Source organism: Cervus elaphus, chromosome 21, assembly GCF_910594005.1.
Source record: "Cervus elaphus chromosome 21, mCerEla1.1, whole genome shotgun sequence".
NCBI lineage: Eukaryota > Metazoa > Chordata > Mammalia > Artiodactyla > Cervidae > Cervus > Cervus elaphus.
Window position 1 is genome coordinate 70,083,780 of NC_057835.1, and position 27,120 is coordinate 70,110,899.

General features: G+C 40.0%; 1 long non-coding RNA gene across 1 annotated transcript in view; it reads right to left on the reverse strand.

The window, feature by feature from the left end:
* Positions 1–2,642: 2,642 nt before the first annotated feature.
* LOC122679330 overlaps positions 2,643–27,120 on the reverse strand; it is an 83,910-nt gene continuing 59,432 nt past the window's right edge. Inside the window, exons 2-4 of the long non-coding RNA XR_006336367.1 lie at positions 3,991–4,086; positions 2,804–2,892; positions 2,643–2,692 (exon numbers count right to left, since the gene is read on the reverse strand). This is a non-coding gene — a long non-coding RNA (uncharacterized LOC122679330). The remainder of the gene's footprint in view (positions 2,693–2,803; positions 2,893–3,990; positions 4,087–27,120) is intronic.

Below are 27,120 nucleotides of genomic sequence, written 5' to 3' on the forward strand. Positions count from 1 at the left end.
TACCTTATGGAACAATGGGAGAGATAACTGGTCTCCAAAAAACATGTGCTCCTCTTCCTATAGCTCCCCCTTCTCCCCACTGAGAAGCAGAAACCTGCCAGGGTCATCTCCATCTGCCCGACCCCCATGGGTAAGACCACGTGACTCGATCTTCCCAATAGAATGTGAGTGAAAGTGAGGCATGTCACTTCCAGGCAAGGTGAGTAAGACACAGCTGTCCCCCTTCCACACTCTCTTCCTCTGTCTCTGGCCAGACGCAGAAAATTCTGAGGGCTTAGGGGAGGCAGAGCCACAAAACAGAAGGAGCCTCGGTCCTTGAGTCACCGCTTAAAGGAAGCTGCACTAAGCAGGCATACTCATGCTGGACTGTTCCATGAACGAGAATTGAACTTTTCTTGGGTAAATCCACTTCAATTTGGTGGTTTATTTGTTATGAGCAGCTAGCATTTTCCTAACTACCACGAAAAACACAGAGTTCTGTTAAGATTTAGACCTTTGATACAATTTGAAAAAAAATTTATGAAAAGTGCTTTGCTGAGAGCTGGGAAGATTGAACAGTGAGAAAAAGAGTCCCTTCCCAGGCTCAGACCCAGTAGAGCATAGAGACACATGTTCCTAGTAGAACATATTACTATATGTTGCAAAATGAGATAAATTCCATAAGAACAGCAAAGATCTACAGAGAAGGGAGAAAGGGAGAATGAATTAAGCCCACCCAACCCACTTCACTAAAGATTGTTCTGCAAAATGTCCAAGTGAACAATTATTAGTTCCCAGATTCAGTTGAAATTATGCTTCAGAAAAGTCCTGTCTCCTGACATATGGGGTGACCCATGCTGCAATTACAGACATGGTTTGGGGGTGATAGCTGCTCCCCCTGACACACCAAGGGTCCCAGCATGCCCCATGCTCAGCCCAGGCACAGAGGATGTGATTTGCCTGGGGTTGTAGTTCATCCCTTCCTAACTCTTTAATTCTTACAGATGAAGGAACAAGATATGACAGACTCACCGACCACCCAGAGGGACTGAGGGGAAATACAATTACCATCGGGAGAAAGCAGTCTAAAAGGGCTGATCCTGAGGTATTTCAAATTTGCTAACACCTCTGAAAGGAGAACAGTTGGATAACAGGTGGTCACTAGCCACTGAAAGTTACTCTAACCTACTCAGGGGTTGAGAATATTGCCATTTATTACTTGGGGACTTGTCAAAGTATTACTTTCATTACACTAATAAATACTGTAAATGTCAAAATAAAAAATACTCTAAGTTCTGGAACTTGTCTTATCTAAATCTATATGATCTGGAAATACTTAGCAAGGGAGCCCTGTAATACAAAACAGATACACAAAGGGTCCCAAGGAAAGCCCTTGGGAAATGCCAAACTATTAATTACATATTAAATTGAAACTCTCTTTAACAGCAATTGCCTCAGCTGCAAAGAACAAAGCCGAATACATTCTAGGGAAGGAGGAAGGGAACCAAGTTCTTTGGCTCCTTCCAGTAAAGGCCCTTTAAAGGTGAAACCAATTGTGATGGGTATTTGAATTTTGTTTAAATTACAGGGAGAGGAGAGGAGAAGCTTGTGTATTTCTATGTTTCAAGTTTTCAAAAAAATATGATTTTTTTTATTGCAATCATGAACCTAAACTAAATAAAAAAGGAAAACTTTCCAGGGAGACTCTCACTGCCTAGAAGCCCTCTTCTCACATGGAACTCATGTCATTTTTCAAAATTAAAAAATACATATTTTAATTTTAAATCTGAAAAAGAAGGAAAGATAACAATGTGCACTCAAAGGTGAATTTCACATACACACGCATTGAAAATGAATCACACTTTTTGAGGATATCTACTGTGACATAAAGTTTAACGATGCAATATATGTTCTCTGAATTTTTTCACAGAGGAGCACAGAATTATATAATCATTGAGCAGCTGATGCAGACTGATTTGGTCAAATTCAGAGTGCACGCGAATGTGACTAGCATACATTGGAGATAGTCTGACGAATGAATTGTCAAAAGAGCTCAACCTCCACATAAAAGTCCAGTAACTTAACTTGCACCACCCCAGCTAAGCCCAGCCTAGCTCTGCACTCTTCCAAGAGCCATAATCACCCACAGTGACGCATCCTTGGACATCAGCAGCAGCCCCGTAATAGCTAACATGCTACTCCAGGCCTATAAAGCCTGGTTTTAAGTTTGTTTATCTTTATTTATGTGCCGAATTCCCCCACAGTCTCTTTGATGAAGCCACTAAGTGTTGGGTTCGAAGCTGGTGCAATCCTTGTTTTTCCTTTGACAAAAATTTTGCCATTCAAATCTGAGTCCCTGGTTGCCAGCTGGCTCTTGGGTACCTGCTTGGCAGACACCACTTACTCTTTTATTCCAGGCTACCTGGCTTCTTCCTGCCACAAGGAGGTTTTCCCAAAGCGGATGGAAGGCATCTCACACAGGATGAGCACTTATTTATCTTGTGTTTTGCCACCACGTCTCTTTATTTCTCTCCTGGGCAGATCTGATAGAGTTCCTCTGCACAGCTGGAAAAGATGTGAACCTGGGAAGTTTCTAGTCAGTGACTTCATTGGCTGTGATCATGGCATTGATAAACTTTATTCTGTGGTTCATTTTTTCAAATCTACTCATTTTTCCAAAAGTTGTTTCTGCCAGTTATACATTTTTTTTAACCTGCAGTAAAATATTAGTAATAAAACAAGAATTCTTAATGTGTAAGATATTGTTGAAAATACTTTTCAGACCCATCCAACTTGTTACATGTAGCTATAAAACTAGTCTTACCTTGAGCCATATTTAAAGTCACAGTGGTAGATTCATAGTAGCAGGAACATAAAGTTTAGTCAGGTGGTGGTGAACTAGAGGAGCTACTCCTACTAAAACACACGCACACACACAAACAAGATTTAAGTGAGAAAATGACAGGTTCACGAAAGATGGATTCATATCATGTACTCCAGAAAACTGGACCTGGAGAAACTTCCCGTTCAGCATTTGGCTCTATTGACAAAGCCTCAGTCTGTTAGAGGCACCTCCCTTGCAAGCATGAAGTGAATGCTCTTAGGGTTTTTCCAGCCCCTACAAACAAGGACTAAGTGTTGATTGAATGGTCAGTCCACTTTGCTCATTTCAACTTTTCTAGCAACTAAATCAATTGATCTGTATTTCCAAGGGGAAATAAACAGGTTGATACCAAAAGGATGATGAAGTATCTATAGATACAATGTACACAGAGTAAAAATGAACTCTAATATAACTACTAATCCAGATTCTGTAATATATAAGTACACAAATATAAATAAAATAGTAAGTATAAAGTGAATAAAGAGCATATAAGTAAAATATTTAGAGCTTAAAATTATATAAGTACATACACTTATAAGTAAAGTAAAAAAGCATAAATTAAATAGAGTATAAAAGCAAAGCATATAAGGCTAAAAATATAAGTATATAAAAGTATACAAATACTAATTCAGGCTATCAAGACAATGAATTCCTTAATATTTAGATGCTTTGTGGTAACTGCTTCAACTCTTTGAGCAGGGGAAAAAAGTCTGTTACAGACATCTACAAATGAACCAATCACCTTTCCATTTTATCTGTACAGACACAGCCAGTACAGACAAAATAATTAGAAAATCAGGCCATGGTTTTCCTTGCAAATGGTTATTTTTTGTTTGCACAAAATTTGCTTTTTTGTTCAATAATAATTATAATGCTACCTAAGAAACTTGATATGAAATGAAATCTCTGCTTATGATGTGATTTTATACTTCACCCAATTTTTATGCAGGAGAAAAGTATTGATAAATGTGTCAAAAGCAAGTGATATGAAAAAAAAAAAGCTATAGCATTTTTAATTTGTATGCTACCTTGCAGGACATTCACTAACTTTAGGAAAATCATGTTCTGCTGAAATCCTCAGCTGTCTCCCTGTGAATTTCTAAGAATAAAACAGAAGTCCATTTCACCTCAGAGTATTCCTGGTGTTCATGACTCCTGAGTTTCAAATCAAATTTGAATCTTTTGGGGTTCAAGCTTGTTTTCTCTCAGTGATACATGGTTTCCTGTTTATAAGAAAAAAGAAAAGTCCTTATTTAAAAAAAAACTCAAAAGGCTTCCTGGACCTTAATTCCCTCTTACAAAACAACATTTTGATGAGTTAAGTGTAAATAAATCTGAAACATATGATTAAATTTCCATTAAGATGCACACAAGTTTAAAAATTATGAGGAAAAAATTCTGGGCAAAACAGGCTTTGTGCTTTTGCTAACCCCATAGCACTTGAAAAGTGGCTGGGTGTGTTCAATCATTGCTGAATTTGCCATCAGTAAGTGAATACACCTTTCCAAGTTTCTAATGTAATGCTCATCGGTTTAGTGCACCATTCATCACCCCAGAGCTTTGCCACAGGATCAAGTGCCAGCATGACTTTATCCGGCCATCTGGCATGTTCCATCCAGCTTGCACCTTGGAGTCTAGGCCCCCCAGCACCTCCTGAGGAAATGGGTCCAGGCCAGGATGTGCTAATCCCAGAGCTATCCTAGGAGATACAGACTATTCCCAACAGCTCAGAAAACGAAGCAAAAGGGGTGGGCAAAGAGACAGGGCCCTTAGCCCTCGATATCGGAGGAGATATCCTGGAAGACCCCTCTCCACCATGAAGAAAAAACTGGGTTCTCAATGCACTAGTTGAAGTGAAAGGACTATTTCTGTCATCTGTCCCTCTTTACTGTACACGAGCCTAAACTGTCCCTTTGGTTTGCTTCAGCAAATATTGGCAGTGAATCAAAGAAGTACTGTAAGACCATGGATCTCACTTTCAAACTAAACATGGAAAGTAAGCAAAAAAAAAGCCGGGGTAAGGCTCTGAAGCATGATAGGTGTGTTCATTTTCCTAAGGCACATGTTCCTTATGACACTCCACACTGCCTACATCATGGAAAGAACTCTCAAAGAAGTCTCCAAATATCAGTCAGTAATCTCCAGGTGCTCTGCAAAAATCTGAGAACTGTAAAACTAGGAGAGGCCTTACAGGGCTGTCATCTCTAATCTACTCCCACTCTACAGATGAGGAAACTGAGGCCCATTGACGCTGAAGAGACCCACAGACATTGCAGATATTATTAGCACCTAATATTCTCATAAGCCTGGGCCCAGAACCATCTTCACTGCACCAGGCTGGCAGTGTGTCTCTAGCCCCTGATCCTTTGGTGATTGATCTGTTTAAGAGTCACAGTGGGATATCATCTCGTGCCTGATAGGATGGCTAGTATCCAAAAGATAAGAGATAAATTTTAGCAAGGATGTGGAGAAAAGGGGATCCTGTATAGTGCTGGTGGGACTGTAAAACAGTACAACCACTGTGGGAACCAGTGTGTGGTTCCTCAAGAAATTAGAAGTCTCTCTCGGGAGAGAACTAAATTAGCATCATAACACTGCTAGATTCTAAATCAGTTCAAATTCAAGAAAGAGTTCTGGCTAAACATGGAGTATTGACAACATGAGCTTATCACCTGTTCATACTTAAATCCATGTAAAATACAGCAAGGGTATTTTTTCAATAGTTTAACCCATAAAGACAATGAGGAGATTTCAGCACGCAATGCATTTACATTAATTTTGAAAAGACAGAGTTGAAGGAATGATGTGCAACTTAGTGAAGCCAGAGAAATTATAAAATATGTAACCTGAGAGTCTACAGAAGTCACAGTACTGAGGAGAGTTATGCCAGTTTGCTGCATAGAACCTCTGACAGGGTCACATTTGGAGGGACAGTCCCCCAGGAGGTAGCTGTGAAAGTCTACCTCCACAGCCCCTGTCTGGGCAGACAAGGAAACAAGACATCTCTCTCCAAGTAGGTCTTTTCTCCTATTCTGCCCAGACAGGGGTTGACTTGGCCCTGGCTCTTGCCAAACACCACAGCCTTGTTCTCCGCAGGAAGCAAGTTACAGAGGCTCCAGACTCAGGGGCACCAAACACAAAGGAAAGCAGAGGGATGTATGGGGCTAAAAACAGGGGGAGAAAATTAAAAATAGAACTGTTGGGTTAGCCAAACAGTTCATTCTGGTTTTTCCATAACATCTTACAGAAAAGCCCGTGCAAACTTCTTGGCCAACCCAATACCATATAACCCCGCAATCCCACTTCTGGATGTATGTGTCAGTCGCTCAGTCGTGCCTGACTCTGCAATTCCATGGACTGTAGCCCGCCAAGCTCCTCTGTCCATGGGATTCTCCACGCAAGAATACTGGAGTGGGTTGCCATTCCCTTCTCTGGGTGTACACCCAAAGGAAATGAAATCAGTTTCATATCTGTACCCCACATGTTCATTGCAGCATTATTTACAATAGCTAAAGACATGGAAACAACCTAAGTGTCCATCAATGAGTGAATGGATAAAGAAAATGGAATTGATGATAGAAAGATAGATGATAGACAGATAGATACATACATACAATGGGTTAGTATTCAGCCATTAAAAAAAAAAAAGAAAGAAATCCCACCATTTTTGAAAACAAGAATGAAGCTGGGGGGCATTACGCTAAGTACAATAAGACAGACAGAGAAAGAAAAGTATTGAGTGGTATCACTTATAGGTGGACTCTTAAAAAAATGTTCAATCACAAAAATAGTAGCATGGTAGTTACCAGGGGCTGGGGCGGAGGACAAATGGGAAGACGTTAACTAAAGGGTACAAACTTTCACTTATAAGATGAATAAATTCTAGGGATCTAATGTACAGTACTGTGATCATGCTTAATACTATATTGCATTCTTGAAGTTTTCTGAAAGAACAGATCTTCAGGGTGGTTATTTTTAGACATTAATCTGCCATCTTCTCAGTCAACTGACTTTCCAAATAAAGCCATATTCCTTGCCTCAAAAAAAAAAAAAAAAAAAGAATGGGTCTTCATTGTTCTCAATACACACAAAATGTATCTTTGTGAAGTGATGGATGTGTTAACTTGATTCTGGCAATGTATATAAAATTGTGTATATGTATATCAAATATAATGTTTACACTTAAAATATGTGCGATTTAATTTGTCAGCTATACCTAGATAAAGCTGAGGGGGAGAGGGAATGACAATACAGAAATTTTCAGCTAGATAGGACAACTATCTGAGTTGAACAGTGATACAGTCAGCTTCTGACCATCTGCAGCAAGAGTTAGTCTCTCAGTCATGTCTGACTCTTTGCGACCCCAAGAACTACAGCCTGCCAGGACCATCTGTCCATGGAATTCCCCAGGCAGGAATACTGGAGTGGGTAGCCATTCCCTTCTCCTGGGGATCTTCCCAACCCACGGATCGAACCCAGGTCTCCTGCATTACAGGCAGATTCTTTACTGTCTGAGCCACCGGGGAAGCCACAAGGAAGAGATAAAAAATCTGGACAACTCACAGCAGGTGGCAATTCAAACAGAAATGCTATTTGTTCTGGTAAGGCACAGTATGACTTGTCAGCCATGACAGCAACTCTGTTTCAAAATGAAACTCAATGTCATGGGCAGAGATTGGTCTTCATCAGCAGATGTGGGGGCTGGGGGGCAGGGAGGGGAGAGGGACGCGGGGCTCTGAACTATGCTGGGTGTTACTGAAGGATAAAATTGGCAACAGGAAAAGTTAAAAACATCTAAGTTTTTAAAGTAATAATAATAAAGTATGTGTGTGTGTCTGTGTTTTCACCCCCACAATCGCACCTGCATGTCATAGGAAGGGACAAGAGAGAAGGCAGCCCCTCTTTTCTGCTCTGAGGAACCCTCTGCTGTGCTCTCTGGAGTCAAAAATAGAGAATGGAACTCTAGGCGCTGATGTGGCAAAGCCTACAATGGCTGAGATGCCTGAGATTCACATGATTCTCTACTTGGAAGTCAGCACACTTGATAAACTACATTTACCCTGTCATAGAATTATTTGCAAAGTTGGCTATGAGTTTAGGTAAAATGGGTCACTACCTTTTACAAAGGCTCTAGAAAAATCTACAGATCAAAAATACTTCCCTCTTTCCCCTTGGTCGAATGCCTAGAATGTCATTTGTGGTGTAGTGCATTTCCATTATCCATGGCTGCATAGCAAACCATCCCATATATTAGTGACTTAAATAAACTATAGCCATTTTGTTGTCTCTCACAACTCTGGGCCAAGAGAGACAGATCGTCACACCCACAAGACGCTGGCAAGGCTGCAAGCTTCTGGAGCCCAGTTGGGCTCAACCATCTGTGCATGTGGATGGCAATTGAGGCTACCTTTTGTGGCTTCTCCATGCAGTCTTGGCTTCTTATCTCATGGCAACTGTGTTCTGAGAGAGAACCTCCTTAGAATGAACTTTCCAAGAAGGCGCACACAGGAGCTGCCAATCCTCTGAAAGGCTGGACCCAGGACGGACAATAGGTCACTTCCACTGTGTTCTAGGAATCATGCAGCTACCGGCCCCAACCAGATTCAAAGGGATGGAGGAATAGAACCAACTGAAGAATCAGCTGGTAAAATGGTGAAGAATTTGTGGCCATTGTGACTCGACCACAAAGCCTCATTCCTTTACTCCTGTGTTTTTGTCATATCTATAAAGCAGATAGCCATGGCAGTTGCCATGTTAGCTTTGCACAAAACCATGATTTCAGCTTAATGTAAATGTAGCTTAAATCCTTTCCTGAGAGGCTGTTCCATGGGATACAGGAATGGGATAATACATCAAAAGCACAGTCCAGTTCTTCACCCCTTTCTATATCCATACTTTTTGCCATGTAATTTGACAATGCCCTCCACTCTGGGCTCATCCAAGTGATCTACTGTACCAATGAGATGTTAGGAATGTGATGTAAGAAGATTTGAAAGGTGCTGCACAATTGAGCTTACCCTCCCTCTTGCTCCTCTGCTGACATCGTAAGAACATGCCTGGATTCACCTGTTGAAGATGAGGCACCTAGCAAAGCCAATTGCCCCCACTGAGGCCATCTTAGATCACTGAAGAGCTAGCTGACCTCACCCAAGACAGGTGAACAAGCTCAGCCAAGATGAACAGAACCCTCCAGCTTACTCCCAGCTGACTCCAGAATGAACAATAAATGCTAAATATGTCCCTGAGGCTGTACACTTGTTTGTTACTCAGCATTATTGTAGCAATACGTAGCTGATGCAGAAAGAATGCTGAGACTAGAGATGTCTGAAAGTAGTCAAGGTTATCAGGAAAGAAAAAAGGAGACAGAGATCAAACTTGACACACTTTCAATTTCTGCCCTGACTGTTGCCATGTACAATTACTAAATATCTAGTAGATTGAACTATAAATATTTTGCAGAAGTGATTCATTTGCAGCAGGGAATCATTTGGCACCAAGAGAACCGGGCTTATAAACAGCTTGTGATGACAACAGGAAAGTGCAAAGAAAGAGCTCCATTTGGTTTTGCTGGAATCAGTCACATCCATGGGCACTTGGGGCTGGATGCAGCTCAGCAGAGCCCAGAGCAAAATGACAAATGAGGCCACTGGGTGCATGTACACCGGAGGGAAACCTGGCCCTTGGCTATGGTTCATTAACGAGATTGAGGTTTCTCCTTGAAAATCTGGGCAGCAGCTTTGAGAATCCTTCCAGGGATTTAGTCCCAAGTTTAACAGGCAGATGTAAAGGCTCCTTTTGTCTGAGTTTGGGTGTTTTGCAAGGCTTTAGCCATTGAGCTTATTTATTTTCTTTGCCATAAATTACAAGCATAATCTGTGTATGTATAATATATGTGTATAAGTATATAACTATATACACATCTGTGTGTCTGAATATATATCTATCTCAATCCATGTGAGTATACTGGGGCAAATCCTATAGGAGCTATAATAAATAATGGGAAATGCATGGAGCCCTTTAAAAAAAATGGTAATAATCCATGATTCACATTGTCTGTCACAGCCACACAGAAATTATAGCCTCCTTGCAGGTGCAGTTTTACAGATATTGCTATCTTTTCTTTCCAGAAAACAGCCTATGTTATCATGATGATTGTAAATTGTCTTCTTATGTAACACACTGCTCTGAGCTTATGCAATTTAGTTTTAACGAGAAGTTCTCAGTGGTGGATGGCTTTTTTCCGTTGTAGGTATACCCCTAAAATGTGTTAACCACTACATGTATAAGCAAAACTATAGTTAACCATAAATTTCAGAATAATAAAATAAACTGAATTCTCATGGTAACATTAAATTATTAGTCCTTTCTCTTCCATTTAAAATCTGTAATTAAGTAAAATATGTATGTATTCACATAAGTGAGCAAATGGTTAGGCAACCAATAACAGAAGAGATTCACATTCATTTTCCCAGATATGAGAGGTGTGTTTTATCAATATCTGATGCATGGTGCTACAAAGGTTACATAAACAAATATGAACACAAAAATGAACGCTAAGAGATCTAAGAACACAAATTATTAATAGAACATACTGATGCTTTTATATATATATATATATATTTAAGTATCTAAATAATACTACTTCAGAATGTCCAGAGTATATACTCAACATAGATGTTTGTACCCATATGGATTCAAGCTCTTTTTTGAAGTAACAAGAAGACAACAACCAAAATATTTTCAAAGGCAAGAAAACATTCTTCCAGGCAGATCACTCCTTAAGCAAACAAATTTAGTCAGTTATTCAGTCTCCCTGAGCTTTGAATAAGCTGTGAGGTGAGGTTGGAGGAGGAGAAGAGTTGGGGGAAGTGAGTGGCACTAGTGGTAAAAGAACCTGCCTGCCAATGCAGGAAATGGAAGCGACACAGGTTTGATCCTTGGGTTGGGAAGGTCCCCTGAAGAAGAGCATGGCATCCCACTCCGCTATTCTTGCCTGGAGAATTCCATGGACAGAGGAGCCTGGCGGGCTACAGTCCATAGGATTGCAAAGAGTCGGACACTACTGAAGGGACTTAGCACGTGTTACCTCCAAAGATCTAGCGGCATTAAGGTTTGAGTTGCACTCACGGAGGGCCATGATCTCTAGGCAAACAGGAGGCAAGTGTGGAAGCCCAGATCAGAGAAAAGAGAAAGAACCTGGTCAAAATAGACTGATGGTTTTTGTGACACTCAATTATCCATTTCCGATAAGTCTTTTCTGGTACTGAAAAGACAGTGAGTCTGTGAAAAGACTTTTTTAACTTCAAAACTCTTTGAGACAATTGTTCACGAAATACATGTAATACTATTTGAACAAACGAAACACAAGTTTAGAAGACTAAATAACCATTTGTGATCCATGACTGGCACTTACTTTTTTAAAAGAAAGAACCAAAAGTTGTTTGCGTCTGAAGGAGGAATTAATAGATCAGAGTCACCCCTCCATCCAAGAGAACAGTCTTTCCAATATTTATTTTTAAACTCAATTCTAAAATTTATCTTCTTCCTAGACACAAGAAAAACCCTTTGTTCCCACATACCTTCTTCATCCTTTCCTCCCTCCTGTGTGGCAACTGACTCCTTTTTCCTTAGAAATCTAAGAAACAAGAACATTAGGATCATGCCAAAGAATAACAATAATATAGTCATTTCCTGAGCTCTCAGAAGGTACCAAGCACTGTGCTTAAGTGAAGTAGATCATCATCTTACCTAAATCTTCCCAACACTACTCCAAGTGTTATCAGAGCATAGCTATTTGTGATGGGAGCTATTTGTGCTAGCTCCCATTCAACCGGTGGGTAACTGAAGCTTAGTAAGCCTCCGGCATCATGAATGGCATTCATTTGTCTTAGGGTGGGAGTGCCTTGAACATCAGCCAGCCAGGAAATGGCAGAGCTAGGATTAAAATTCAGGTCCTCTTCTCCCCAGCCAGAAATCCCTCCTTTTACACCAAGGTTGCTCTCAGAAGACTTGCTGAGGGTAAGAATGGGACCATACCTGCTCAGGGAGGGGAAGAATGCCACTAGCCAACCCTCCTGGGAACAGTGAAAGACTATCTCCTCTGCCTCCAAACTTCTCCTTCCTTCCCATCTACTCCCAGCATCCTTCTCAAATCAGCTGGCATCACAGAAACCCATCAGAGCTGTCATCCACATCTCTAGGTGCGCTCAGGCCCTGCCCCACTGTAGAATGGGACTCTTTTCCTGTGTTACCTGAAGATGCCACATATGTCCTCAGCATCCTCCTTCCGTTGTTGCAGTATTTCCAACTTTTCCCAAGCATTTGGGGTTTGGTTTGGACAAACCTAAAAGACATTTTGCCCTGTACTTTTTCCCATAATTTTAAACCTAAATGTATTTTATGAGAAATCTAATCCATATGTTTCTGATTAATTTGTAAGAGCCATTTGATGTCCAAGGGCCTTTTAAGTTTTTATAAGCCTTTTTAAGACTTTCCCTTAGAGCTGTTTTGCCAACAGAAAATGAACTTAGTTCCCCACAGTTCAAGTTCTGTACCAGTCTCAACAATCACAGGATTCTCTGCTGAAACTATACTGCTTGCTGCTCTAAGAACAGATCATCCACAACTGCCCTGGAGAACTCATCACCTTTGCTCAAGGCCTCCACTGAGACATTGCTTATATCATAAATGGTATGATGGTTAAGTTTCATCATCAAAACATATCTCACAATTTAGCCTATGTTTACACCTAGCTACCAGAGAGCTCTTGCAGCTCGATTGGATGGTTGATTCAATAGAGCATTAAAATAAGTCCCTAAAAAGTTTCTCAAAAAACTAAAAGTAGAGTTGCCATGTGATCCAGCAACCCCATTCCTGGTCATGTATCTGTACAAAACTGTAATTCAAAGAGATATATGCACTGCTATGTTCATAGCAGCACTGTTCACAATAACCAGGACATGGAAACAACCTGAATGGCCATCATCAGATGAACAGATAAAGAAGATATGGTACATATATACAGCAGAACACTACTTGGCCATAAAAAAGAATGAAATAATGCCATTTGCAGCAACACGGATGAGCTCAAGAGTATCATACTAAGTGAATTAAATTAGATAAAAACAGATACCATATGGTAACACTTGTATGTGGAATATAAAATATAACAAAAATGACCTTATCTAATAACTAAACAGAAACAGACTCACAGACCTAAAGAACAGACTTACGGCTACCAAAAGGGAGAAAGGGTGGGGGAGAGGTGGACTGGGAGTTTGGGATTAGCAGATGCAAACTATCACCTATAGAATGAATAAACAACAAGATCCTACTCTATAACACAGAGAAATATATTCAATATCTTGTGATCAACTATAATGGAAAAGAATATGAAAAAGAATGTATATATGTGTATAACTGAATCACTTTGCGGTACAGCAGAAATTAATACAACCTTGTAAATCAAAATAAAATAAAACTTTTAATACACCTTAAAGAAAGGAAAGATGGACTTCTCTGGTGGTTCAGTGGTTAAAACACTGCTGTTCCACTGCAGAGAGCATAGGTTTGATACCTGGTAAGGAAATTAAGATCCTGCATACCACTTAGTGTGGCGAGAAAAAAAAATCAGTCCCCATAAAAAGGCTAGATTTTTCTTCTTAACATATAAGATTATTTCTGTATTGACAATCTGGATTCTATTTCCAGCTTTATGGTTTACTAGCTGTGTGTCTCTGAACAAGTCATTTATTGTCTCCAGCCACAGTATTCTCAATATAAAACAGAGATTATAGGGTTGGTTCAAGATGGTGGAGTAGAAGGACGTTACAGGAAGTTAATCAGCATGAAAAATAGAAAGTTATGTCCCAGATGAAGGGACAAGATAAAATCCCAGAAAAACAACTGGATGAAATGAAGACAGGCAACCGTCCAGAAAAAGAATTCAAAATAATGGTAGTGAATATGATTCAGGATCTCAGAAAAAGAACGGAGCAAAGATTGAGAAGATGCAAGAAATATTTACCAAAGACCTACGAAAACTAAACAAACAAACAGAGATGAATAATACACTAGAAGGAATCCATAGCAGAATAACTGAGGCAGAAGCATGGATAAATGACATGAAGGACAGAATGGTGGAAATCACTGCCACAGAACAGAATATAGAAAAAAGAATGAAAAGACATGAAGACAGCCTAAGAGACCTCTGGGACAACATTAAACACACTAATAGTTGCATTATAGGAGTCCAGAAGGAGAAGAGAGAGAGAACCTGAGAAAATATTTGAAGAGATACTAGCTGAAAACTTCCCTAACATGGGAAAGAAGATAACCAACCACGTCCAGGAAGCACAGAGAGTCCTGGGCAGGATAAACCCAAGGAGGAACACACCGAGACATATAGTAATCAAAGTGACAAAAATTAAAGATGGATAAGATATTAAAAGCAACAAGGAGAAAATGGCAAATAACATACAAGGGAACTCCCATCAGGCAGTCAGCTGGCTTCTCAACAGAAACTCTACAAGCCAGAATGGAAGGACATGACAAATTTAAAGTGATGAAAGGAAAGAACCTACAACCAAGAATACTCTACCCAGCAAGACTGTCCTTCAAATTTGATGGAGAAATCAACATCTTTCCAGACAAGCAAAAGTTAAAAGAATTCAGCACCACCAAACCAGCTTTATAACAAATGCTAAAGGAACTTCTCTAGGTAAGAAACAAGAGAAGGAAAAGCCCTACCTAAAAAAAATAAAATAAAATAAAATAAAAACAGTTAAGAAAACTGTTAATAGGATCATGCATATCAATAATTACCTTAAATGTAAACGGATTAAATGCACCAACCAAAAGACATAGACTGGCTGGGTGTACGAAAACCTGTGCATGTATGCACTTAAACTTACCACATCACTCTGTTTGACCCCCCAAATTGTATGTAATTATTTTATATGGTTAGGTTAGTCATGTTCCCATTATGGTTTGCAAGTATAGTTATCTTTTATTATTTGTCTGGCTATTGATTGTGAAAACTGATAAACATCTTTTGCTATTGTAATTAAGTGACTGTTATTCACTTAATACCATTGTATCATGACTGGTCAGAGAAAAATTATAGAATTCTGTATCACCAAAACTACCATTTAATAGAAAAATCTGTAATCACTTTTTAAAATCCAGATGCATATTAGAATTATCTTGGAACTTTTTGAAAAATACAAATGCTTAGGTATTGCTTTTTATCTTTTGCCAGAGCCCCAGGTATGCTTCTAATGAGTAGCCATGTTTAAAAATAACTGGGGATGAGGATCTTTTATTTTTATCTCTTTTATTTCACTTTTTCTATTTCATATTCAGTGCTCCCATTTCATTTAGTTTATATTTTCTAATTTCTCCATCTCTTTTTTTATGTTCTTTCTCAAGCCTTTATCAAGCGTAGTAGAAAAGTTTCTGTATGCATATATATATACATGCTGCTGCTGCTGCTAAGTCGCTTCAGTCGTGTCCGACTCTGTGCGACCCCATAGACAGCAGCCCACCAGGCTCCGCCGTCCCTGGGATTCTCCAGGCAAGAACACTGGAGTGGGTTGCCATTTCCTTCTCCAATGCATGAAAGTGAAAAGTGAAAGGGAAGTCGCTCAGTCGTGTCCGACTCTTAGCAACCCCATGGACTGCAGCCTACCAGGCTCCTCCGTCCATGGGATTTTCCAGGCAAGAACACTGGAGTGGGTTGCCATTGCCTTCTCCAATGCATGAAAGTGGAAAGTAAAAAGTGAAAATGAAGTCACTCAGTCGTGTCCAACTCTTTGAGACCCCATGGACTGCAGCCTACCAGGCTCCTCCGTCCATGGGATTTTCCAGGCAAGAGTACTGGAGTGGGTTGCCATTGCCTTCTCCTTATATATACATAGTATGTTTTATATATATATATTTTATAAAACTTATGAATTTTTGCCTAACTAAAAAATTTATGACATTTTGACAAATGGAATCAAATGCTATGTTTCTTACTTAAAAAAATAAATATGCAACAAACAACAAAGGTTTACTGTATAGCACAGGGAACTATAGTCAATATCTTATAATAATATATAATGGAAAATAATTTCAAAAATAACATATGCATATATGTATAACTGAATCACACACCCAAAATTCTACTTTTTGAAATTTAGTAATGTTTATCTTCTTGCCAGTTTTTCTAAATGTCCTGTGGACATCTAATAAAAACATATGAGATACAAAATTTTAAATATATTTGTGTAGGATATGACTACTATAAATTAACACAATATAAATCTATTATATTTAAATTATTAATTACATCATCCAAGATGCTCCTATTCTTATTTTATCTGCACTTGGTAAAATATTTTCAGAGAAATGTTAATATGTCTCACTACGATAATATATTTTTTCCCTTATATTTCTTCTGATTTTTGCTTTATGTATCTTTGTTTCTTTGTTGTTAAGGTATCTAACGGTTTATGATGTCTACCTTCTTTTCAAAATTGTATCTTTTATCATTAAAAATATTACTTTGTTTCATTTAAAATAAATAATTTTTTTAAAAATATAGACAAACTGAAAAATGTGTATACACACATACACAGACCCAAAAAAAAAGCAAAAAAAAATAAAGATTATAATTTATGACCATTTTAAGGATAAAAGACATTGTGTTGGGCACTTGACAGACATTTAGTAGACATTTAGTGACTCCTAAATTTTAGTCTTTAGGCAGACAAATAGCATGATGAAGATACATCAATACACAGACAGGTATATAGAATAAATAAGATATATAGAACTCATCTGGAGGAACATGTTTGAAATGAAAATTCAAAAGTCAGCTTCAGTAAATCCTGGATGAGCTCCAAGAATTTGCATTTTGACAAGCTTTTTGGGTAATACAAGTGACCTGAGGACCACACGTTGAAAAACAGTGATGTTGGTAACATGAGGTAGGAAAAGGTAATAAAACGTAATAAAGACTGCAATAAGATGATGATATCATCAACTATACTGCAACTTTAAAAAGAAAAAAACTAAGTAAAATAAATTTTAAAAAATTTTTAGAGTGTGATATTAATAATGAGGAGAAGGTAATGCCAAACTGAACAAAGGAAGAGTTTGAAACATTTGAGGAAAAATTATGCACTGTGTTTTCTCAATAACTGCTGAATTATTTGCATTCTCAGAGGAGAAACATAACCATGAACATAAAAGTAAATTTATGGATGTATTCCAGTTGACATTCAAAATGAGTTCAATGAGTTTTATACCAAAGATTGTCAAAATTTTAGTTGTAATGCAACCTGTTGGAGAACATTATTTTATTGTGGATACAGAATGTTGAATTTTAAATTAAAAATCAAATTTTCAAATTCAGCCTAAATTAGAGGACATAGATTTTCAATAACAGCAAAGTTAAGAGACTGAGGAACTTTAAATTATTAACTCAAAACTTTAAGAATACCAACACTCTTGTAGGCAAAGGAAAGAAGAGGAATATCTTTACAAGATTTCTTTCTTTTTTTTTTTAGCTTTTCGGTGCTGAAGTTTGTAACATCTTTCGTATTTATTTACTTATTTATTTTTAAAGTGTATTTATTTATTTATTTTTGGTTGTGCTGGGTCTTTACTGCTGTGGGCAGGCTTTTCTCTAATTGCAGCAAGTGAGGCTACTCTCTTAGTTGCAATGCATGGGCTTCTCATGGCTGTGACTTCTCTCAAGAAGCACAGGCTCTAGGGTGCGTGAGCTCAGTAGCTGTGGTACAGGGGCTTAGCTGCCCTGTGACCTGTGGAATCTTCCCAGATCGGGGATCGAACCCATGTCCCCTGCATTGACAGGGGGATCCTTAACCACTGGACCACCCAGGAAGTCCAAAATAAGATTTCTTGAAGACACTACAGGTATGTGAAAATAAAGAAAGACTGACCCAAATGAGGACAAGCAAAGTCTGTTTATTTGCAACTTGCTATAGCAAGAGAGTCAGTCACCAAAACTTGCATTTTGGCAGAGACTCAAAGGCAAGCAGAGGAGTAGGAAAGTGTCCGAGTGGGAAAAGGGGGCTTCAGATACGTCCTGATTAGAGGCTGTTGGCATGGGGGAGCTATAGACAGACTAACTAGAAGTGGGGCATCCTAGGTGATTGGTTAGGGGACATACTTGGCTGTCTCCCTTTGGTCTTAAGTTCGAAACAGGGACAAAAATTAGGGAAGTCACCAGTTATTAACCAAGTCCTGGTCTTTTAGGACCAACTGTTATGGAGGTTATTGTTTGACTTCCTAGATTGTTACTAAAACTAGCATTCTGACTTTCTCCAAGTCCAAGATATAAATACACTGTCTTCCCAGGTTGGTTATTACCAAAAATGGGTTGGTTTCCTGGGTAGGTTGCTGTAGCTTGTGGGTCAAAATTCTTTTTTTATATGTTGTCCAGCCATTATCCAGTTGTATAAACAGTCTTTCAGATATAAATTTTGGCTAAGATGGGGGTGAAGATATTATCAAGTTTATATTTATTTTGTATCTTGCCACTCTAAAATAAACTACTTATTAGAAATTCCATCGTGAATTCTAGTTAATTATAATGGTTTTATATGAGTCCCTTTTACAATGAGACTATAGTACTTACTCACCTTTCATAAGAAAATATGAATCAATACTCACTGGATACAGGAAAATTAGGGTAGCACTATTTAAGGTACTTACTGTTCTGACTTAAACTGTGCTGTTATATTGTGTATGTGTGAAAGTCACTCAGTCATGTCCGGCTCTTTGCGACCCTATAGACTCTACAGTCCATGGAATTCTCCAGGCCAGAATACTGGAGTGGGTAGCCTTTCCCTTCTCCAGGGGATCTTCCCAACCCACGGATCAAACCCAGGTCTCCCACATTGCAGGCAGATTCTTTAGCAGCTGGGCCACAAGGGAAGCCTAAGAATATTGGAGTGGGTAACCGTTATATTAACAGTATGAAAACTATTCAGATCTTCTTGAAGATGGCAGAAAAATGATCTTTTTTCTTTTATCAATCACAATATAGGTAAAATATACAATGACTTCAGCAGAAACATTTTAAAAACACAGTATCATTCAACTTCTTCCTTACAATAGACAACTACCTCAGGGCAGATTTTATCTTCTCTAATTGGAAATCTAAACATAGAGCTTTTACTATTTTTGCAAGTAATCTGCAAGAGTTACTGGTTTTGTATGTGATCTAAAAGGAGTGCCTAGTGGTATCACAAATCAGTGGCTAACTCTAAACTCTTCTGGGTAAGGAACAAGTGACTGAGCAACTTTCATTTCATTCAGTCAGGATAACAGGTGCCAGTCAGAACATCTGTTCATGGCTGCAGGACAGATCTGAGTCAAGATTCCAGTCCCAGAAAGTAGTTCTTTAAGGAGGAAGACAAGGTAACAGGGTCTGCTGTCACAGGCCTGATGAGCCTAAGACCAAGAAAACTTGGACAAAATCAAAGATTAGGAATTATATCTGGCAGGGTTCAGTTGAAGGAAACAGACCTGGATTTACACAAAAAATATAACCCTATGCTACCATGTCTCTTTTTTTATTGAAACACTGTCAACCAGATATATTAGATAAGTATGAGAAGAAACCATTAAGAAGGTAGCCAAAGAGTTGCTGTCCATTCACTTCCTTCAGAGATAGATAAGAAGCTGTTACAAGATCTCAGATACACAGATATTAATCAATTAAGCATTTTCAGGATGCGTCAATCAATCTCAGTGCTCTGGGAAGAGGAGGGGAGACCACAATGGAGGCAAGTTCATCAAGAGAAGGAAATCAAGCAGAAAATATCAACTTTCTTCTCATTGAGTCAAGGGAGGATTCCTGGAGAATAGTTTCTGGAGAAAAATCTTCTATCTGGGAGATATTATAGGAGAGCTCCTCACTTTACTAAGTTTGAACTATATTAGCATCTCTAAGTATAAAATAGTAAGTACAGTTGACCTTTGAACAATGTGGGGGTTCAGGGCCCCAACTCTCCATACAGTGTATATGTGTATATGGCCCTTCAAGCATGAAGTTTAGTAGATTCAACCAACTGAAGATGGTATAGTATTTACTATAGAAAAAAACTATCTGTAAGTGGACCTGTGCAGTTCAAACCTATGTTGTTCAAGGGTCAACTGTAATCATAAAGATATGATTAAATGCTTTCTTAACCAAAAATTATGACTGACATAAAGTAAGAAGAAATGAGTCTCTCTGGCTATGCCCGAAGAATACATATCTAAGGGTGTATAAGGAGCTTGAGTCCTGCGTCAGGAGACACTCACACTGATCTAAAGTGAGAAACTGTGTGGAGCTGAGCGTGATATGGAATAGCTGGCTTTAACAAGGAGGAGGTGTCCTGGCTGGACATTCACATACAGACGAGGCAGCAAATCAGGCACCAGGAGTCCAGCAAGGGACTCCTCTCTGGCCTCGTCAGGCCGCTGCCCAGGCACTGTGCTGGGCTCCATCAGCTGGACACCCTGAGCTCTGCACTTTCCCATGAGGCTTCTGGAAGAGCAGGGCAGCTAGAAGAAACCTCTGGAAGAACTCTAGGGCATCAGAGGGTGTGAGAGAAAAGTAGAATTTGGATGTTTGGAGTTTTCTTATTCTTTTCTGTTACAACATGCGACAGAATCCTTCACCTGATTTCCAACAAGCTTCCCTTGACCTACTTGTAGGATTAAGCAGACATGCAGAGAAGCATAAGAAGGCTTGGGAACCGAGAATATTAACCCAGGCCTAAACAAAATGAGATCACTGTCGAGCAGGAATATTCACCAAGCAGAAGAAAGTCTGATGAGTAGTGTGCTATACTGATTCAGGCAACAAAATGAGATCATTGTCGAGCAGGAATATTCACCAAGCAGAAGAAAGTCTGATGAGTAGTGTGCTATACTGATTCAGGCAACAATTTAGTGACCATCAGAGTCAAAAATATTTTAACCAAGCTTTCTGGGGAGACAGCGAGGCCCTGAAAAATAACAGCCCTCCTTGAGTTTGCAATATAAGAGCGTACACATGAAATTTACAAGTCAGTCTATGTAGATAGAGCGATGAAAGAATACAAAATAAAAATATAGGTAACATTATATCTCAAAAATTGAAAGGTCTGTTAAAATGTCGCTTAAAATGCCAAGCTGATGGCATCCAGAAAGATTTGACAGCTAAGGTCAAATTCACTGAACTGAAGGGAGAAACTTGGCAGAATGCATAAGTTGTGCCAATAAGAGGAGGGGACAGACGCTAAACTGGAAAGGCAATTAAAAGGCAAGGTGGAAAAGCATAGGCAGTTAGGTAATAAGAGGCAGGGAGCTGCGATTAGGAAAGCATGCCATTGGAGTCCTCAGCTCTGTTCTGAGAGAGGAAAGGGGCTCCAGACAATGCTCAGGAAAGCCAGTTCTCACTGGTGAGAGCAGGACCAATTAGAATGAAGCGACCTAGGAGCAAGCCAGGAAGTCTGCAAGTCAAGGGCATGGAGGCTTCACACTGACAGCTCGTGGTTACCCGTGAAGGGCACACAAGGTCCCAGGCAGTACCTTCCCTGTCCTTGTCTCCTTTACATTCTTCCCACGTTCAGGGACCTTCAGGAGCTTCACTTGTCTTTTCCATGAGACAGCAGTGTGCCCTCACTGCACGCTCCCGAGGTACTAACTTCATCTCTTGCGCCACCTCTAGAGGCCCCTCTCTTTTGGCCAGGAAAGTCTCTCCCAAGCTAATCTTGCTCATTTTCACCCTTTGGAGTCAAGTGGACCTGAATTTTATGATTAACTCCAATATGTCCTTTTTCTATCCCTACATGACTTCATCTTGTCTGCTAGCCTTAATTACTGTAAATATTTGTCAGATCCACTAATTTAGGCCTCTAACCTAGGCATCACCAGACTCATATATGCTGTGGCTTGTTGCACATTTTCACGTGCATGTCTCATATGACACCTCCAATTTAACCCATCCAAACAGATTTCTTGAATTTCCCTAACTCAAGCACACTCCTGTCACCCTCATCTCAACCAATGGTACCATAACACTGAGTTTGCCATGCAAGCCAAAGAGCAGATGTATCATGTTTGATTCTCCTTTGTCATTGACAAATTCTGTTGATCCCACTGACAAAATGGTATCACAAATACAACCCCTAGGACTTCCCTGGTAGTACAGTGGGTAAGAATTCACCTGCCAAAGCAAGGGACATACTCCATCAGTCACACAAAGAGGTTCCTCCTCTAAAATAAAGACATAAGACCTCCTACCACACTGTAAATTAATAAAGAAGATTAAATTTTTAAAGATATATAGTAAAGAACTTCACACAGTTCCCGACACATATGACTGTCCAACAATGGTTAGCTTCCTTACCCACCTGGTTTTTCCACTCACATCTCTTCTCAGCTATCTTCCAGGCTGGAATTACCTCCTACCATCTGCTCTGCATAATACAGAACCCATGTGGAGCCTACACTCTCCTGTGAGAAACATGCTCTGACAAAGCCTACCCTGTCCCCCTTTTGGCGTCCACATATTTTATACCATCCACAGTCTGGACCAACTGAAAACATGTGCCCTTTTTCCCCAAATACTTTCTTTATCACACCTTCATCCCTTTAGCCTTCATAGCAGAACTCAGGATGTACACAGTGAATTCTCAATAACTGCTTGGGTAGTTTTAGTTGCTAGGGTAGGAAAAACTGATAGAAATGGTGCAGGATGGTAAGAACTACCTGTTTGACTAAAAAGAAGGAGTTTAGACATTTTAATAAATGATCTACACTTGGGGAACTATTAGTCATGGCTTGCCCAAACAACTCTAAGTAAAATATCCCTTTTGCTAAATTGTAAGAGTAAAGAACTATTAGGATAATTATCCCACAACACATGCCAGAAATAAGTGGCTATCTTGACTTACTTTTGTAGACACTTTGCAAAGTATGCACTCTAGACTTGCATTTTTAAAAAATATATTAATATTGCTCAGATTTTACTAATCCATGAATCCCTTTGGAAGAAAGCCCTAGTTTTATCCTGTAATGGCAACTGGCCACTTTTTCTGTAGACATAAAAGAAATTCAATTTCTCTGGACACTTTTTTCCTCTGCTACCAGTGAACTCCAGGGACTGGTAAACTCCTAAAGGAAAACCATAAAAAACCATAATCCAGAGAAAACAAAATCCAGCTAGTTAAACTATCACCAATAAGAAGAATAAACAGGAACAATTTTCAATTGCTTGGAATCAAAAGCTCAATTTTAAAAGGCTTCAAAACAAGAGTTTACTGTTTCCCGGACATCTGCAGTTGAAAAGAAAACACAAAAACAGCTCTGGAAAGTGCTGCGGTTTACTTCATACTGAGTGACTTCCAGGTGTGACAAGGAACACTGGGGCAGAATGAAAAATGAAACGAGCACGAACCAAGACTTTTTTGGGGCCATATTTATATTCGCCTTTTTGGTCGATAGTTCCTTGGATATGCATGGGGCACTGTGTGCTGCTTGTTTGAGAAAAGTCCTATCCTGGGGACAGTTTTAGGCAGATTTCCCTCTAGTAAGCTCCTGGCAGACTTCTAGCTCAGAGACCTCGGGGGAAGGGCTTGGCTTAGTATTATTTGCCATTGTCCTGTCTGGAGCAGCAGTCAGAGTAAGAGCCTTTGATGGTAGATGCCACAGCTTTAGGAGCAGAACTGCCAGGCAGCTGTGTATGCTCTCCAAACTGTGGAACAAGCAATAAAAAGAAAAAAGCAAGAAGAGAATTGCCAACTTCTTGCAACATGGAGCCATTACTTAAGAGCCAAGCTGGTCATTTTTCCACCCAGCCAGCCCCGAGGTTGGCATCTGACATCAGCCTGGAGAATGACATCACAGAGTCTCCAATCACCTTGCTTGACTGACAGGCTTGCTCGAAAAATGCTGGAGAGGCAGAGAGGCAAGCAAAGAGGAAGAACAAATGTTGTTGAAAAAAATCCTCACTTTTTATTAAAGATATGACTATTTCAACCAAGTGAACAAAGCCTAGTCCTGGAGAACAATATGCAAAATTTTCATCTTGGAGTTTAGATTTCAGAAGGCGAAAGTAAGACCGGCAAATTTGGCTTTAGGTTTATCAGCTAAAATTCCTAATATATAAGCAAAATGAACTGACTTTGGCTGATGTTGGTAACTGAATGTTTGTGACCCTCTAAAATTCACATGGTGAAGTCAATAACCCTCAGTGTGGCTGTATATGAAGTAAAGAAGTAATTGAGGTTCATAAAGGTAAAACTCTAATCTCATAGGATTAGCATCCTTACAAGAGACACCAGAAATCAAGCCCACTCTCTCCCATCATGTGTGTACAGAAAGACCACATGAGGTGCAAGACAGGAAGAAAATCCTCACCAGAAACCAAACTCTGCCAAAACCATGATCTTGAACTCACAGTCTCCAGAACTGTGAGAAAATAAGTTCCGATTGTATAAGCCATGCAGTCTGCGGTATTTTGTTATGGCAGACCAAGCAGACAAACACAGTGGTTAACTCCAGCCAAAAGAAATGAAGGATTCACAGAACTGACTACAGGCTGAAAAACAAGCCTGGAAAGAGGCATGACCCAGGTCCACTCCAGAGAAAGGAAACAGGAGCTGAGCACTTATCAGGGCACGACTGCTACGATAAGGAAATTCCAACTGTTTCTCTCAGTTTTCCATCACTCACTTAAATTCCAAGTCCCAGGAGGATGTGACTGATTATCTGAGCCTAGGCTGTGTGTTACCCTGACTCTACCAGGATATGGAGAAAAAGAATCTTGTCCTATCATAGCAGCTTGCTAACGTGGATTATCCCAAGAAGATGTCACAGTGGGGAAGGGTCTTGATTCAAAAGGAAATCAAGATGCCTCTAGAAAGGGAGAATAGATGGTAGTCTAAAATTTTTACTAGCCACTACACTAGCTATCATTACAAATTCTGGTGGGCTCACCGTTCTCCTGACACGCACATCACACATACGCGGGGTGGATTTCTGTGCCCTCAATTCAGAAATAGTGTATCCTAGAGGAGTACCTGTCCACAGGGCAGGACTTCTCTGAGCTCCAGGTCTCTACGCTGCCTATCCCTGTAGCTAACTTCCTGAAGAGTCAAGACTACATGGTACTTGGAGGTCCTTGATCAAAATGTCGAAGCTAAACAGAAATGCAGGAGATGTGGGTTCAATCCCTGGGTGGGGAAGATCCCCTGGAGGAGGAAATGGCAACCCACTCCAGTATGCTTGCCTAGAAAATTCCATGGACAGAGGAGCCTGGTGGGTTACAGTCCATGGAGTCACAAAGCGTCAGACACGACTGAGCATCTGTGTGTACTATCATACACTCAGTGGTTCCACGGCCTCAGCACATCTGAATACCTTCTGACTGCACGAATACAATGTTTATTGAACAATTACCATGTATCACAGTTTTTGCTTTGAGTTTTACCCATACTGGCTTATTATCTTCCCCACCAAAAGATAGCCAGAAAAAGATATAGAGAGACGGTTTGACTAAATAGGTCTGTAGCTAGACAAAGCTAGACAAGAAGAAACTGAAGGTGACCAGGAGAAAAGGGCTGGAAAGAGGTCAAGAAGACGGGTGAAGGTCAGATAAACAGGAGAGGACAAAAGTGGTTGAGACGGGTGTCGTAAAAACTCACCCCGAATGTTATGAAAGTGTAAATGATTCTAGAAGACAGGAGTTCTCTAGATTCAAATTCCTCAGACACCGGGTCCTGAGAGTCAGAGTCAGAGGGTGACTGGGCAACTGTTTCCTCAGCTCTCCTCCCAGCCTCTCAGCAGCCCCCAAGGCCACTTAGCCAAAGGAATGGTAGAGTGGAAGAGACAGAAGCCCAGGGCGCTACTAAAGACACCTTACAATGGACAGCAAAACATATGACAGCCCGAGCTTGATTTCCTGCAGTAAAAGGATATGAAGAAACGAACCAGCCTGGAGTGTCCGGTTCTGATACTCTGCTGACCGAGTTTCTAAGAAACATTTTGTTTCAGGGTACTTCTCCTAGGTTCTCTGTGCTGTTTTGTAGGATCTTTCTGCCTCGATCATAGTTTATTCTTTAATTTGTCCATAAAGGCAAAAGGTCAACAGTGAGGAAGAAGAAAGGTAATAAAGTAATAGATACAGAGTTCCTATCTTCCGCCACCCTGAAAAACTGCAAAACACACAAACTACATAAATACGAAACCACCAGCGTATAAATAAGCAACATATGAACAAGTAGGAAATTAATACGAATTAATTGCACTAATGCCAACATCTGTGGAAAAGCCCTGGATTAAGATCTTAACTCTGCCACTTGACCTCAGACAAGCAATGACTTTTCTGGGCCTTAATTTCCTCATCTGTTCAGTGAGGCCTCGATTAAACGGCCTACAAGGTGACTTGTCCCTCAAGGAGGACATGCTCAGTGTTCTTAATGTGCTGAGTGAATCGAGTGGTGTGGAATTAGTCAGGGACGTTTTCGTGAAAGATGGGATGTTTTCCACCTGTTCTCAGAATCTCCACAAGTTTCATTAGACAAGTTTGATAAAGTCTTCTATGCCCACCTAGAAGGCTTTCCCAGGTGGCGCAGTGGTAAACAACCTGCTTGCCAATGCAGGAGACATAAGAGATATGAGTTCAATCCCTGAGTCAGGAAGATCCCCTGGGGTAGGAAATGGCAAACCACTCTAGTATTCTTGCCTGAAAAATCCCATAGACAGAGGAGCCTGGTGACTACAGTCCATGGATTTGTGAACAAGACACAACTGAGCAACTGAGCACACACCCATCTAGAGGCCACATTTAATTCATCTCAGTCCAAAAAGCTATAATGGAGGCAGAGACTATGGTCTAATACGTTATGAATGCTGTGATGGAGTTTGCTTGAGAGTGAGTTCAGATTTTATTTCTTCAGTGTTTGACAACCTATGAGGAATACTGAGTGGGTGAGAGGATCATGATTATATTAGAAATGTTACTCTGGTGTCTTTGGTTTGGATGAGCAAGAATTTAGGGTGATCAGGAGAGAGAAGAGGGAGAGGGAAGAAGTAGGGGAAAGACTGAGTACCTAATGCTGGGATATGACCGTGGGGATGAAGACGAGGGGCTGAACTTGGGAGATATGTTGGAAGTGGAATGACAGGACTTGACCAGTTTGTGAGGGGGAGGCTTTGATAACTCCAAGGTGCCTGTGTAGATGCCGCCACCATTCACTGAATTAGGGGAA